Source organism: Strongylocentrotus purpuratus, unplaced genomic scaffold (assembly GCF_000002235.5).
Source record: "Strongylocentrotus purpuratus isolate Spur 01 unplaced genomic scaffold, Spur_5.0 spur5_scaffold_18, whole genome shotgun sequence".
In the NCBI taxonomy this organism is placed as follows: domain Eukaryota; kingdom Metazoa; phylum Echinodermata; class Echinoidea; order Camarodonta; family Strongylocentrotidae; genus Strongylocentrotus; species Strongylocentrotus purpuratus.
In genome coordinates this window covers 1,829,715-1,844,831 of record NW_022145603.1, presented here as the reverse complement: position 1 = coordinate 1,844,831, position 15,117 = coordinate 1,829,715, and positions in this window count along the sequence as shown.

Below are 15,117 nucleotides of genomic sequence, written 5' to 3'. Positions count from 1 at the left end.
CGATTAGGGATATTTTCTCTCCTCCTTGTAGTTGTCTGTGTTGATGCCACGGCCCCATGTGTGAACGGAGGGAGCTGTGCGGACGAGGAATGTACATGTGTATCGCCTTTTACTGGACCTCTATGCAGTGACGGTAAGATCTTTGAAATACATTCACCCCTTTTTATTTTATTTTTTTGTATTAGAGTATCGACTAATAATTACAAATTGTCTTAGTTTATTTTAACGCTTGCTTAAAGAGCATTCTAGCAAAGACTTTTCCGTCTTACTGGCTAATAAGATGAACATATTACTTTTGTCATTCATGCATTTCGAATTTTAACATGAAAAGTAAGTTGAACGATTGGGGATATTTTCTTTCTTCCCTGTAGTTGTCTGTGTTGATGCCACGGCCCCATGCATGAACGGAGGGAGCTGTGCAGACGAGGAATGTACATGTGTATCGCCTTTTACTGGACCTCTATGCAGTGACGGTAAGATCTTTGAAATATATTAACCACTTTTGAAATGACTATTTGTATTAGAGTATCGACTAATAATTACAAATTGTCTTAAGTTTATTTTTACTCTTGCTTAAGGAGTATTCTAACAAATACTTTTCAGTCTGCATTTCGAATTTCAACATGAAAATTAAGTTGAACGATTGGTGATATTTTTTCTCGTCCTTGTAGTTGTCTGTGTTGATGCCACGGCCCCATGTGTGAACGGAGGGAGCTGTGCGGACGAGGAATGTACATGTGTATCGCCTTTTACTGGACCTCTATGCAGTGACGGTAAGATCTTTGAAATATATTAACCACTTTTGAAATGACTATTTGTATTAGAGTATCGACTAATAATTACAAATTGTCTTAAGTTTATTTTTACTCTTGCTTAAGGAGTATTCTAACAAATACTTTTCCGTCTTACTGGCTAATAAGATGAACATTGTACTTTTGTCATCCATGCATTTCGAATTTCAACGTGAAAAGTAACTTGAACGATTGGTGACATTTTCTCTCGTCCTTGTAGTTGTCTGTGTTGATGCCACGGCCCCATGTGTGAACGGAGGGAGCTGTGCGGACGAGGAATGTACATGTGTATCGCCTTTTACTGGACCTCTCTGCAGTGACGGTAAGATCTTTTAAATACATTCACCACTTTTGAAATGACTATTTGTATCAGAGTCTCAACAAATAATAACATATTGTCTGTGATCTCACTAATACACCGAGATTAAAAGGTGAAATACACCTCTACAAATGTAACATATTCTAAGAAAGGTTCACAAATGATCATATAATTAAATGACAATTATATGAGACTTAAATATGAAATTAACATAATTCAATGACTAAGGTAGATCCTAATTTTTAACTTGAATTTATTTTAACTCTTGCTTGAGGAGTATTCGAACAAAGACTTTTCCGTCTTACTGGCTAATAAGATGAAAATTGTACTTTTGTCATTCATGCATTTCGAATTTCAAAATGAAAAGTAAGTTGAACGATTGGTGATATTTTCTCTCGTCCTTGTAGTTGTCTGTGTTGATGCCACGGCCCCATGTGTGAACGGAGGGAGCTGTGCGGACGAGGAATGTACATGTGTATCGCCTTTTACTGGACCTCTATGCAGTGACGGTAAGATCTTTGAAATGAAATTCACCCCTTTTTAATTTTTTTTTTTGTATTAGAGTATCGACTAATAATTACAAATTGTCTTAGTTTATTTTAACTCTTGCTTAAAGAGCATTCTAGCAAAGACTTTTCCGTCTTACTGGCTAATAAGATGAACATTGTACTTTTGTCATCCATGCATTTCGAATTTCAACGTGAAAAGTAACTTGAACGATTGGTGACATTTTCTCTCGTCCTTGTAGTTGTCTGTGTTGATGCCACGGCCCCATGTGTGAACGGAGGGAGCTGTGCGGACGAGGAATGTACATGTGTATCGCCTTTTACTGGACCTCTATGCAGTGACGGTAAGATCTTTGAAATATATTAACCACTTTTGAAATGACTATTTGTATTAAAGTATCGACTAATAATTACAAATTGTCTTAAGTTTATTTTTACTCTTGCTTAAGGAGTATTCTAACAAATACTTTTCAGTCTGCATTTCGAATTTCAACATGAAAATTAAGTTGAACGATTGGTGATATTTTTTCTCGTCCTTGTAGTTGTCTGTGTTGATGCCACGGCCCCATGTGTGAACGGAGGGAGCTGTGCGGACGAGGAATGTACATGTGTATCGCCTTTTACTGGACCTCTATGCAGTGACGGTAAGATCTTTGAAATATATTAACCACTTTTGAAATGACTATTTGTATTAGAGTATCGACTAATAATTACAAATTGTCTTAAGTTTTACTTTTACTCTTGCTTAAGGAGTATTCTAACAAATACTTTTCAGTCTGCATTTCGAATTTCAACATGAAAATTAAGTTGAACGATTGGTGATATTTTTTCTCGTCCTTGTAGTTTTCTGTGTTGATGCCACGGCCCCATGTGTGAACGGAGGGAGCTGTGCGGACGAGGAATGTACATGTGTATCGCCTTTTACTGGACCTCTATGCAGTGACGGTAAGATCTTTGAAATATATTAACCACTTTTGAAATGACTATTTATATTAGAGTATCGACTAATGATTACAAATTGTCTTAAGTTTATTTTTACTCTTGCTTAAGGAGTATTCTAACAAATACTTTTCCGTCTTACTGGCTAATAAGATGAACATTGTACTTTTGTCATCCATGCATTTCGAATTTCAACATGAAAAGTAACTTGAACGATTGGTGACATTTTCTCTCGTCCTTGTAGTTGTCTGTGTTGATGCCACGGCCCCATGTGTGAACGGAGGGAGCTGTGCGGACGAGGAATGTACATGTGTATCGCCTTTTACTGGACCTCTATGCAGTGACGGTAAGATCTTTGAAATATATTAACCACTTTTGAAATGACTATTTATATTAGAGTATCGACTAATGATTACAAATTGTCTTAAGTTTATTTTTACTCTTGCTTAAGGAGTATTCTAACAAATACTTTTCCGTCTTACTGGCTAATAAGATGAACATTGTACTTTTGTCATCCATGCATTTCGAATTTCAACATGAAAAGTAACTTGAACGATTGGTGACATTTTCTCTCGTCCATGTAGTTGTCTGTGTTGATGCCACGGCCCCATGTGTGAACGGAGGGAGCTGTGCGGACGAGGAATGTACATGTGTATCGCCTTTTACTGGACCTCTCTGCAGTGACGGTAATATCTTTTAAATACATTCACCCCTTTTTAAATGACTCTTTGTATTAGAGTATCGACTAATAATGACAAACTGTCTTAATTTTTTTTAAACTCTTGCTTGAGGAGCATTCTAACAAAGATTTACCTGTCTTACTGGCTTATAAGACGATCATTGAACATTTTACTTTTGTCATTCATGCATTTCGAATTTCAACGCGAAAAGTGAATTGAACGATTAGGGATAATTTCTCTCCTCCTTGTAGTTGTCTGTGTTGATGCCACGGCCCCATGTGTGAACGGAGGGAGCTGTGCGGACGAGGAATGTACATGTGTATCGCCTTTTACTGGACCTCTATGCAGTGACGGTAAGATCTTTGAAATACATTCACCCCTTTTTATTTTATTTTTTTGTATTAGAGTATCGACTAATAATTACAAATTGTCTTAGTTTATTTTAACGCTTGCTTAAAGAGCATTCTAGCAAAGACTTTTCCGTCTTACTGGCTAATAAGATGAACATATTACTTTTGTCATTCATGCATTTCGAATTTTAACATGAAAAGTAAGTTGAACGATTGGTGATATTTTCTTTCTTCCCTGTAGTTGTCTGTGTTGATGCCACGGCCCCATGCATGAACGGAGGGAGCTGTGCGGACGAGGAATGTACATGTGTATCGCCTTTTACTGGACCTCTATGCAGTGACGGTAAGATCTTTGAAATATATTAACCACTTTTGAAATGACTATTTGTATTAGAGTATCGACTAATAATTACAAATTGTCTTAAGTTTATTTTTACTCTTGCTTAAGGAGTATTCTAACAAATACTTTTCCGTCTTACTGGCTAATAAGATGAACATTGTACTTTTGTCATCCATGCATTTCGAATTTCAACGTGAAAAGTAACTTGAACGATTGGTGACATTTTCTCTCGTCCTTGTAGTTGTCTGTGTTGATGCCACGGCCCCATGTGTGAACGGAGGGAGCTGTGCGGACGAGGAATGTACATGTGTATCGCCTTTTACTGGACCTCTCTGCAGTGACGGTAAGATCTTTTAAATACATTCACCACTTTTGAAATGACTATTTGTATCAGAGTCTCAACAAATAATAACATATTGTCTGTGATCTCACTAATACACCGAGATTAAAAGGTGAAATACACCTCTACAAATGTAACATATTCTAAGAAAGGTTCACAAATAATCATATAATTAAATGACAATAATATGAGACTTAAATATGAAATTAACATAATTCAATGACTAAGGTAGATCCTAATTTTTAACTTGAATTTATTTTAACTCTTGCTTGAGGAGTATTCGAACAAAGACTTTTCCGTCTTACTGGCTAATAAGATGAAAATTGTACTTTTGTCATTCATGCATTTCGAATTTCAAAATGAAAAGTAAGTTGAACGATTGGTGATATTTTCTCTCGTCCTTGTAGTTGTCTGTGTTGATGCCACGGCCCCATGTGTGAACGGAGGGAGCTGTGCGGACGAGGAATGTACATGTGTATCGCCTTTTACTGGACCTCTATGCAGTGACGGTAAGATCTTTGAAATACATTCACCCCTTTTTATTTTATTTTTTTGTATTAGAGTATCGACTAATAATTACAAATTGTCTTAGTTTATTTTAACGCTTGCTTAAAGAGCATTCTAGCAAAGACTTTTCCGTCTTACTGGCTAATAAGATGAACATATTACTTTTGTCATTCATGCATTTCGAATTTTAACATGAAAAGTAAGTTGAACGATTGGTGATATTTTCTTTCTTCCCTGTAGTTGTCTGTGTTGATGCCACGGCCCCATGCATGAACGGAGGGAGCTGTGCGGACGAGGAATGTACATGTGTATCGCCTTTTACTGGACCTCTATGCAGTGACGGTAAGATCTTTGAAATATATTAACCACTTTTGAAATGACTATTTGTATTAGAGTATCGACTAATAATTACAAATTGTCTTAAGTTTATTTTTACTCTTGCTTAAGGAGTATTCTAACAAATACTTTTCCGTCTTACTGGCTAATAAGATGAACATTGTACTTTTGTCATCCATGCATTTCGAATTTCAACGTGAAAAGTAACTTGAACGATTGGTGACATTTTCTCTCGTCCTTGTAGTTGTCTGTGTTGATGCCACGGCCCTTTTAAATACATTCACCACTTTTGAAATGACTATTTGTATCAGAGTCTCAACAAATAATAACATATTGTCTGTGATCTCACTAATACACCGAGATTAAAAGGTGAAATACACCTCTACAAATGTAACATATTCTAAGAAAGGTTCACAAATAATCATATAATTAAATGACAATAATATGAGACTTAAATATGAAATTAACATAATTCAATGACTAAGGTAGATCCTAATTTTTAACTTGAATTTATTTTAACTCTTGCTTGAGGAGTATTCGAACAAAGACTTTTCCGTCTTACTGGCTAATAAGATGAAAATTGTACTTTTGTCATTCATGCATTTCGAATTTCAAAATGAAAAGTAAGTTGAACGATTGGTGATATTTTCTCTCGTCCTTGTAGTTGTCTGTGTTGATGCCACGGCCCCATGTGTGAACGGAGGGAGCTGTGCGGACGAGGAATGTACATGTGTATCGCCTTTTACTGGACCTCTATGCAGTGACGGTAAGATCTTTGAAATACATTCACCCCTTTTTAATTTTTTTTTTGTATTAGAGTATCGACTAATAATTACAAATTGTCTTAGTTTATTTTAACTCTTGCTTAAAGAGCATTCTAGCAAAGACTTTTCCGTCTTACTGGCTAATAAGATAAACATATTACTTTTGTCATTCATGCATTTCGAATTTTAACATGAAAAGTAAGTTGAACGATTGGGGATATTTTCTTTCTTCCCTGTAGTTGTCTGTGTTGATGCCACGGCCCCATGCATGAACGGAGGGAGCTGTGCGGACGAGGAATGTACATGTGTATCGCCTTTTACTGGACCTCTCTGCAGTGACGGTAAGATCTTTTAAATACATTCACAACTTTTGAAATGACTATTTGTATTAAAGTATCGACTAATAATTACAAATTGTCTTAAGTTTATTTTTACTCTTGCTTAAGGGGTATTCTAACAAATACTTTTCAGTCTGCATTTCGAATTTTAACATGAAAATTAAGTTGAACGATTGGTGATATTTTTTCTCGTCCTTGTAGTTGTCTGTGTTGATGCCACGGCCCCATGTGTGAACGGAGGGAGCTGTGCGGACGAGGAATGTACATGTGTATCGCCTTTTACTGGACCTCTATGCAGTGACGGTAAGATCTTTGAAATATATTAACCACTTTTGAAATGACTATTTGTATTAGAGTATCGACTAATAATTACAAATTGTCTTAAGTTTATTTTTACTCTTGCTTAAGGAGTATTCTAACAAATACTTTTCCGTCTTACTGGCTAATAAGATGAACATTGTACTTTTGTCATCCATGCATTTCGAATTTCAACGTGAAAAGTAACTTGAACGATTGGTGACATTTTCTCTCGTCCTTGTAGTTGTCTGTGTTGATGCCACGGCCCCATGTGTGAACGGAGGGAGCTGTGCGGACGAGGAATGTACATGTGTATCGCCTTTTACTGGACCTCTATGCAGTGACGGTAAGATCTTTGAAATATATTAACCACTTTTGAAATGACTATTTGTATTAAAGTATCGACTAATAATTACAAATTGTCTTAAGTTTATTTTTACTCTTGCTTAAGGAGTATTCTAACAAATACTTTTCAGTCTGCATTTCGAATTTCAACATGAACATTAAGTTGAACGATTGGTGATATTTTTTCTCGTCCTTGTAGTTGTCTGTGTTGATGCCACGGCCCCATGTGTGAACGGAGGGAGCTGTGCGGACGAGGAATGTACATGTGTATCGCCTTTTACTGGACCTCTATGCAGTGACGGTAAGATCTTTGAAATATATTAACCACTTTTGAAATGACTATTTGTATTAGAGTATCGACTAATAATTACAAATTGTCTTAAGTTTATTTTTACTCTTGCTTAAGGAGTATTCTAACAAATACTTTTCCGTCTTACTGGCTAATAAGATGAACATTGTACTTTTGTCATCCATGCATTTCGAATTTCAACGTGAAAAGTAACTTGAACGATTGGTGACATTTTCTCTCGTCCTTGTAGTTGTCTGTGTTGATGCCACGGCCCCATGTGTGAACGGAGGGAGCTGTGCGGACGAGGAATGTACATGTGTATCGCCTTTTACTGGACCTCTCTGCAGTGACGGTAAGATCTTTTAAATACATTCACCACTTTTGAAATGACTATTTGTATCAGAGTCTCAACAAATAATAACATATTGTCTGTGATCTCACTAATACACCGAGATTAAAAGGTGAAATACACCTCTACAAATGTAACATATTCTAAGAAAGGTTCACAAATGATCATATAATTAAATGACAATTATATGAGACTTAAATATGAAATTAACATAATTCAATGACTAAGGTAGATCCTAATTTTTAACTTGAATTTATTTTAACTCTTGCTTGAGGAGTATTCGAACAAAGACTTTTCCGTCTTACTGGCTAATAAGATGAAAATTGTACTTTTGTCATTCATGCATTTCGAATTTCAAAATGAAAAGTAAGTTGAACGATTGGTGATATTTTCTCTCGTCCTTGTAGTTGTCTGTGTTGATGCCACGGCCCCATGTGTGAACGGAGGGAGCTGTGCGGACGAGGAATGTACATGTGTATCGCCTTTTACTGGACCTCTATGCAGTGACGGTAAGATCTTTGAAATGAAATTCACCCCTTTTTAATTTTTTTTTTTGTATTAGAGTATCGACTAATAATTACAAATTGTCTTAGTTTATTTTAACTCTTGCTTAAAGAGCATTCTAGCAAAGACTTTTCCGTCTTACTGGCTAATAAGATGAACATTGTACTTTTGTCATCCATGCATTTCGAATTTCAACGTGAAAAGTAACTTGAACGATTGGTGACATTTTCTCTCGTCCTTGTAGTTGTCTGTGTTGATGCCACGGCCCCATGTGTGAACGGAGGGAGCTGTGCGGACGAGGAATGTACATGTGTATCGCCTTTTACTGGACCTCTATGCAGTGACGGTAAGATCTTTGAAATATATTAACCACTTTTGAAATGACTATTTGTATTAAAGTATCGACTAATAATTACAAATTGTCTTAAGTTTATTTTTACTCTTGCTTAAGGAGTATTCTAACAAATACTTTTCAGTCTGCATTTCGAATTTCAACATGAAAATTAAGTTGAACGATTGGTGATATTTTTTCTCGTCCTTGTAGTTGTCTGTGTTGATGCCACGGCCCCATGTGTGAACGGAGGGAGCTGTGCGGACGAGGAATGTACATGTGTATCGCCTTTTACTGGACCTCTATGCAGTGACGGTAAGATCTTTGAAATATATTAACCACTTTTGAAATGACTATTTGTATTAGAGTATCGACTAATAATTACAAATTGTCTTAAGTTTTACTTTTACTCTTGCTTAAGGAGTATTCTAACAAATACTTTTCAGTCTGCATTTCGAATTTCAACATGAAAATTAAGTTGAACGATTGGTGATATTTTTTCTCGTCCTTGTAGTTTTCTGTGTTGATGCCACGGCCCCATGTGTGAACGGAGGGAGCTGTGCGGACGAGGAATGTACATGTGTATCGCCTTTTACTGGACCTCTATGCAGTGACGGTAAGATCTTTGAAATATATTAACCACTTTTGAAATGACTATTTATATTAGAGTATCGACTAATGATTACAAATTGTCTTAAGTTTATTTTTACTCTTGCTTAAGGAGTATTCTAACAAATACTTTTCCGTCTTACTGGCTAATAAGATGAACATTGTACTTTTGTCATCCATGCATTTCGAATTTCAACATGAAAAGTAACTTGAACGATTGGTGACATTTTCTCTCGTCCTTGTAGTTGTCTGTGTTGATGCCACGGCCCCATGTGTGAACGGAGGGAGCTGTGCGGACGAGGATTGTACATGTGTATCGCCTTTTACTGGACCTCTATGCAGTGACGGTAAGATCTTTGAAATATATTAACCACTTTTGAAATGACTATTTATATTAGAGTATCGACTAATGATTACAAATTGTCTTAAGTTTATTTTTACTCTTGCTTAAGGAGTATTCTAACAAATACTTTTCCGTCTTACTGGCTAATAAGATGAACATTGTACTTTTGTCATCCATGCATTTCGAATTTCAACATGAAAAGTAACTTGAACGATTGGTGACATTTTCTCTCGTCCATGTAGTTGTCTGTGTTGATGCCACGGCCCCATGTGTGAACGGAGGGAGCTGTGCGGACGAGGAATGTACATGTGTATCGCCTTTTACTGGACCTCTCTGCAGTGACGGTAATATCTTTTAAATACATTCACCCCTTTTTAAATGACTCTTTGTATTAGAGTATCGACTAATAATGACAAACTGTCTTAATTTTTTTTAAACTCTTGCTTGAGGAGCATTCTAACAAAGATTTACCTGTCTTACTGGCTTATAAGACGATCATTGAACATTTTACTTTTGTCATTCATGCATTTCGAATTTCAACGCGAAAAGTGAATTGAACGATTAGGGATAATTTCTCTCCTCCTTGTAGTTGTCTGTGTTGATGCCACGGCCCCATGTGTGAACGGAGGGAGCTGTGCGGACGAGGAATGTACATGTGTATCGCCTTTTACTGGACCTCTATGCAGTGACGGTAAGATCTTTGAAATACATTCACCCCTTTTTATTTTATTTTTTTGTATTAGAGTATCGACTAATAATTACAAATTGTCTTAGTTTATTTTAACGCTTGCTTAAAGAGCATTCTAGCAAAGACTTTTCCGTCTTACTGGCTAATAAGATGAACATATTACTTTTGTCATTCATGCATTTCGAATTTTAACATGAAAAGTAAGTTGAACGATTGGTGATATTTTCTTTCTTCCCTGTAGTTGTCTGTGTTGATGCCACGGCCCCATGCATGAACGGAGGGAGCTGTGCGGACGAGGAATGTACATGTGTATCGCCTTTTACTGGACCTCTATGCAGTGACGGTAAGATCTTTGAAATATATTAACCACTTTTGAAATGACTATTTGTATTAGAGTATCGACTAATAATTACAAATTGTCTTAAGTTTATTTTTACTCTTGCTTAAGGAGTATTCTAACAAATACTTTTCCGTCTTACTGGCTAATAAGATGAACATTGTACTTTTGTCATCCATGCATTTCGAATTTCAACGTGAAAAGTAACTTGAACGATTGGTGACATTTTCTCTCGTCCTTGTAGTTGTCTGTGTTGATGCCACGGCCCCATGTGTGAACGGAGGGAGCTGTGCGGACGAGGAATGTACATGTGTATCGCCTTTTACTGGACCTCTCTGCAGTGACGGTAAGATCTTTTAAATACATTCACCACTTTTGAAATGACTATTTGTATCAGAGTCTCAACAAATAATAACATATTGTCTGTGATCTCACTAATACACCGAGATTAAAAGGTGAAATACACCTCTACAAATGTAACATATTCTAAGAAAGGTTCACAAATAATCATATAATTAAATGACAATAATATGAGACTTAAATATGAAATTAACATAATTCAATGACTAAGGTAGATCCTAATTTTTAACTTGAATTTATTTTAACTCTTGCTTGAGGAGTATTCGAACAAAGACTTTTCCGTCTTACTGGCTAATAAGATGAAAATTGTACTTTTGTCATTCATGCATTTCGAATTTCAAAATGAAAAGTAAGTTGAACGATTGGTGATATTTTCTCTCGTCCTTGTAGTTGTCTGTGTTGATGCCACGGCCCCATGTGTGAACGGAGGGAGCTGTGCGGACGAGGAATGTACATGTGTATCGCCTTTTACTGGACCTCTATGCAGTGACGGTAAGATCTTTGAAATACATTCACCCCTTTTTATTTTATTTTTTTGTATTAGAGTATCGACTAATAATTACAAATTGTCTTAGTTTATTTTAACGCTTGCTTAAAGAGCATTCTAGCAAAGACTTTTCCGTCTTACTGGCTAATAAGATGAACATATTACTTTTGTCATTCATGCATTTCGAATTTTAACATGAAAAGTAAGTTGAACGATTGGTGATATTTTCTTTCTTCCCTGTAGTTGTCTGTGTTGATGCCACGGCCCCATGCATGAACGGAGGGAGCTGTGCGGACGAGGAATGTACATGTGTATCGCCTTTTACTGGACCTCTATGCAGTGACGGTAAGATCTTTGAAATATATTAACCACTTTTGAAATGACTATTTGTATTAGAGTATCGACTAATAATTACAAATTGTCTTAAGTTTATTTTTACTCTTGCTTAAGGAGTATTCTAACAAATACTTTTCCGTCTTACTGGCTAATAAGATGAACATTGTACTTTTGTCATCCATGCATTTCGAATTTCAACGTGAAAAGTAACTTGAACGATTGGTGACATTTTCTCTCGTCCTTGTAGTTGTCTGTGTTGATGCCACGGCCCCATGTGTGAACGGAGGGAGCTGTGCGGACGAGGAATGTACATGTGTATCGCCTTTTACTGGACCTCTCTGCAGTGACGGTAAGATCTTTTAAATACATTCACCACTTTTGAAATGACTATTTTTATCAGAGTCTCAACAAATAATAACATATTGTCTGTGATCTCACTAATACACCGAGATTAAAAGGTGAAATACACCTCTACAAATGTAACATATTCTAAGAAAGGTTCACAAATAATCATATAATTAAATGACAATAATATGAGACTTAAATATGAAATTAACATAATTCAATGACTAAGGTAGATCCTAATTTTTAACTTGAATTTATTTTAACTCTTGCTTGAGGAGTATTCGAACAAAGACTTTTCCGTCTTACTGGCTAATAAGATGAAAATTGTACTTTTGTCATTCATGCATTTCGAATTTCAAAATGAAAAGTAAGTTGAACGATTGGTGATATTTTCTCTCGTCCTTGTAGTTGTCTGTGTTGATGCCACGGCCCCATGTGTGAACGGAGGGAGCTGTGCGGACGAGGAATGTACATGTGTATCGCCTTTTACTGGACCTCTATGCAGTGACGGTAAGATCTTTGAAATACATTCACCCCTTTTTAATTTTTTTTTTGTATTAGAGTATCGACTAATAATTACAAATTGTCTTAGTTTATTTTAACTCTTGCTTAAAGAGCATTCTAGCAAAGACTTTTCCGTCTTACTGGCTAATAAGATAAACATATTACTTTTGTCATTCATGCATTTCGAATTTTAACATGAAAAGTAAGTTGAACGATTGGGGATATTTTCTTTCTTCCCTGTAGTTGTCTGTGTTGATGCCACGGCCCCATGCATGAACGGAGGGAGCTGTGCGGACGAGGAATGTACATGTGTATCGCCTTTTACTGGACCTCTCTGCAGTGACGGTAAGATCTTTTAAATACATTCACAACTTTTGAAATGACTATTTGTATTAAAGTATCGACTAATAATTACAAATTGTCTTAAGTTTATTTTTACTCTTGCTTAAGGGGTATTCTAACAAATACTTTTCAGTCTGCATTTCGAATTTTAACATGAAAATTAAGTTGAACGATTGGTGATATTTTTTCTCGTCCTTGTAGTTGTCTGTGTTGATGCCACGGCCCCATGTGTGAACGGAGGGAGCTGTGCGGACGAGGAATGTACATGTGTATCGCCTTTTACTGGACCTCTATGCAGTGACGGTAAGATCTTTGAAATATATTAACCACTTTTGAAATGACTATTTGTATTAGAGTATCGACTAATAATTACAAATTGTCTTAAGTTTATTTTTACTCTTGCTTAAGGAGTATTCTAACAAATACTTTTCCGTCTTACTGGCTAATAAGATGAACATTGTACTTTTGTCATCCATGCATTTCGAATTTCAACGTGAAAAGTAACTTGAACGATTGGTGACATTTTCTCTCGTCCTTGTAGTTGTCTGTGTTGATGCCACGGCCCCATGTGTGAACGGAGGGAGCTGTGCGGACGAGGAATGTACATGTGTATCGCCTTTTACTGGACCTCTATGCAGTGACGGTAAGATCTTTGAAATATATTAACCACTTTTGAAATGACTATTTGTATTAAAGTATCGACTAATAATTACAAATTGTCTTAAGTTTATTTTTACTCTTGCTTAAGGAGTATTCTAACAAATACTTTTCAGTCTGCATTTCGAATTTCAACATGAACATTAAGTTGAACGATTGGTGATATTTTTTCTCGTCCTTGTAGTTGTCTGTGTTGATGCCACGGCCCCATGTGTGAACGGAGGGAGCTGTGCGGACGAGGAATGTACATGTGTATCGCCTTTTACTGGACCTCTATGCAGTGACGGTAAGATCTTTGAAATATATTAACCACTTTTGAAATGACTATTTGTATTAGAGTATCGACTAATAATTACAAATTGTCTTAAGTTTATTTTTACTCTTGCTTAAGGAGTATTCTAACAAATACTTTTCCGTCTTACTGGCTAATAAGATGAACATTGTACTTTTGTCATCCATGCATTTCGAATTTCAACGTGAAAAGTAACTTGAACGATTGGTGACATTTTCTCTCGTCCTTGTAGTTGTCTGTGTTGATGCCACGGCCCCATGTGTGAACGGAGGGAGCTGTGCGGACGAGGAATGTACATGTGTATCGCCTTTTACTGGACCTCTCTGCAGTGACGGTAAGATCTTTTAAATACATTCACCACTTTTGAAATGACTATTTGTATCAGAGTCTCAACAAATAATAACATATTGTCTGTGATCTCACTAATACACCGAGATTAAAAGGTGAAATACACCTCTACAAATGTAACATATTCTAAGAAAGGTTCACAAATGATCATATAATTAAATGACAATTATATGAGACTTAAATATGAAATTAACATAATTCAATGACTAAGGTAGATCCTAATTTTTAACTTGAATTTATTTTAACTCTTGCTTGAGGAGTATTCGAACAAAGACTTTTCCGTCTTACTGGCTAATAAGATGAAAATTGTACTTTTGTCATTCATGCATTTCGAATTTCAAAATGAAAAGTAAGTTGAACGATTGGTGATATTTTCTCTCGTCCTTGTAGTTGTCTGTGTTGATGCCACGGCCCCATGTGTGAACGGAGGGAGCTGTGCGGACGAGGAATGTACATGTGTATCGCCTTTTACTGGACCTCTATGCAGTGACGGTAAGATCTTTGAAATGAAATTCACCCCTTTTTAATTTTTTTTTTTGTATTAGAGTATCGACTAATAATTACAAATTGTCTTAGTTTATTTTAACTCTTGCTTAAAGAGCATTCTAGCAAAGACTTTTCCGTCTTACTGGCTAATAAGATGAACATTGTACTTTTGTCATCCATGCATTTCGAATTTCAACGTGAAAAGTAACTTGAACGATTGGTGACATTTTCTCTCGTCCTTGTAGTTGTCTGTGTTGATGCCACGGCCCCATGTGTGAACGGAGGGAGCTGTGCGGACGAGGAATGTACATGTGTATCGCCTTTTACTGGACCTCTATGCAGTGACGGTAAGATCTTTGAAATATATTAACCACTTTTGAAATGACTATTTGTATTAAAGTATCGACTAATAATTACAAATTGTCTTAAGTTTATTTTTACTCTTGCTTAAGGAGTATTCTAACAAATACTTTTCAGTCTGCATTTCGAATTTCAACATGAAAATTAAGTTGAACGATTGGTGATATTTTTTCTCGTCCTTGTAGTTGTCTGTGTTGATGCCACGGCCCCATGTGTGAACGGAGGGAGCTGTGCGGACGAGGAATGTACATGTGTATCGCCTTTTACTGGACCTCTATGCAGTGACGGTAAGATCTTT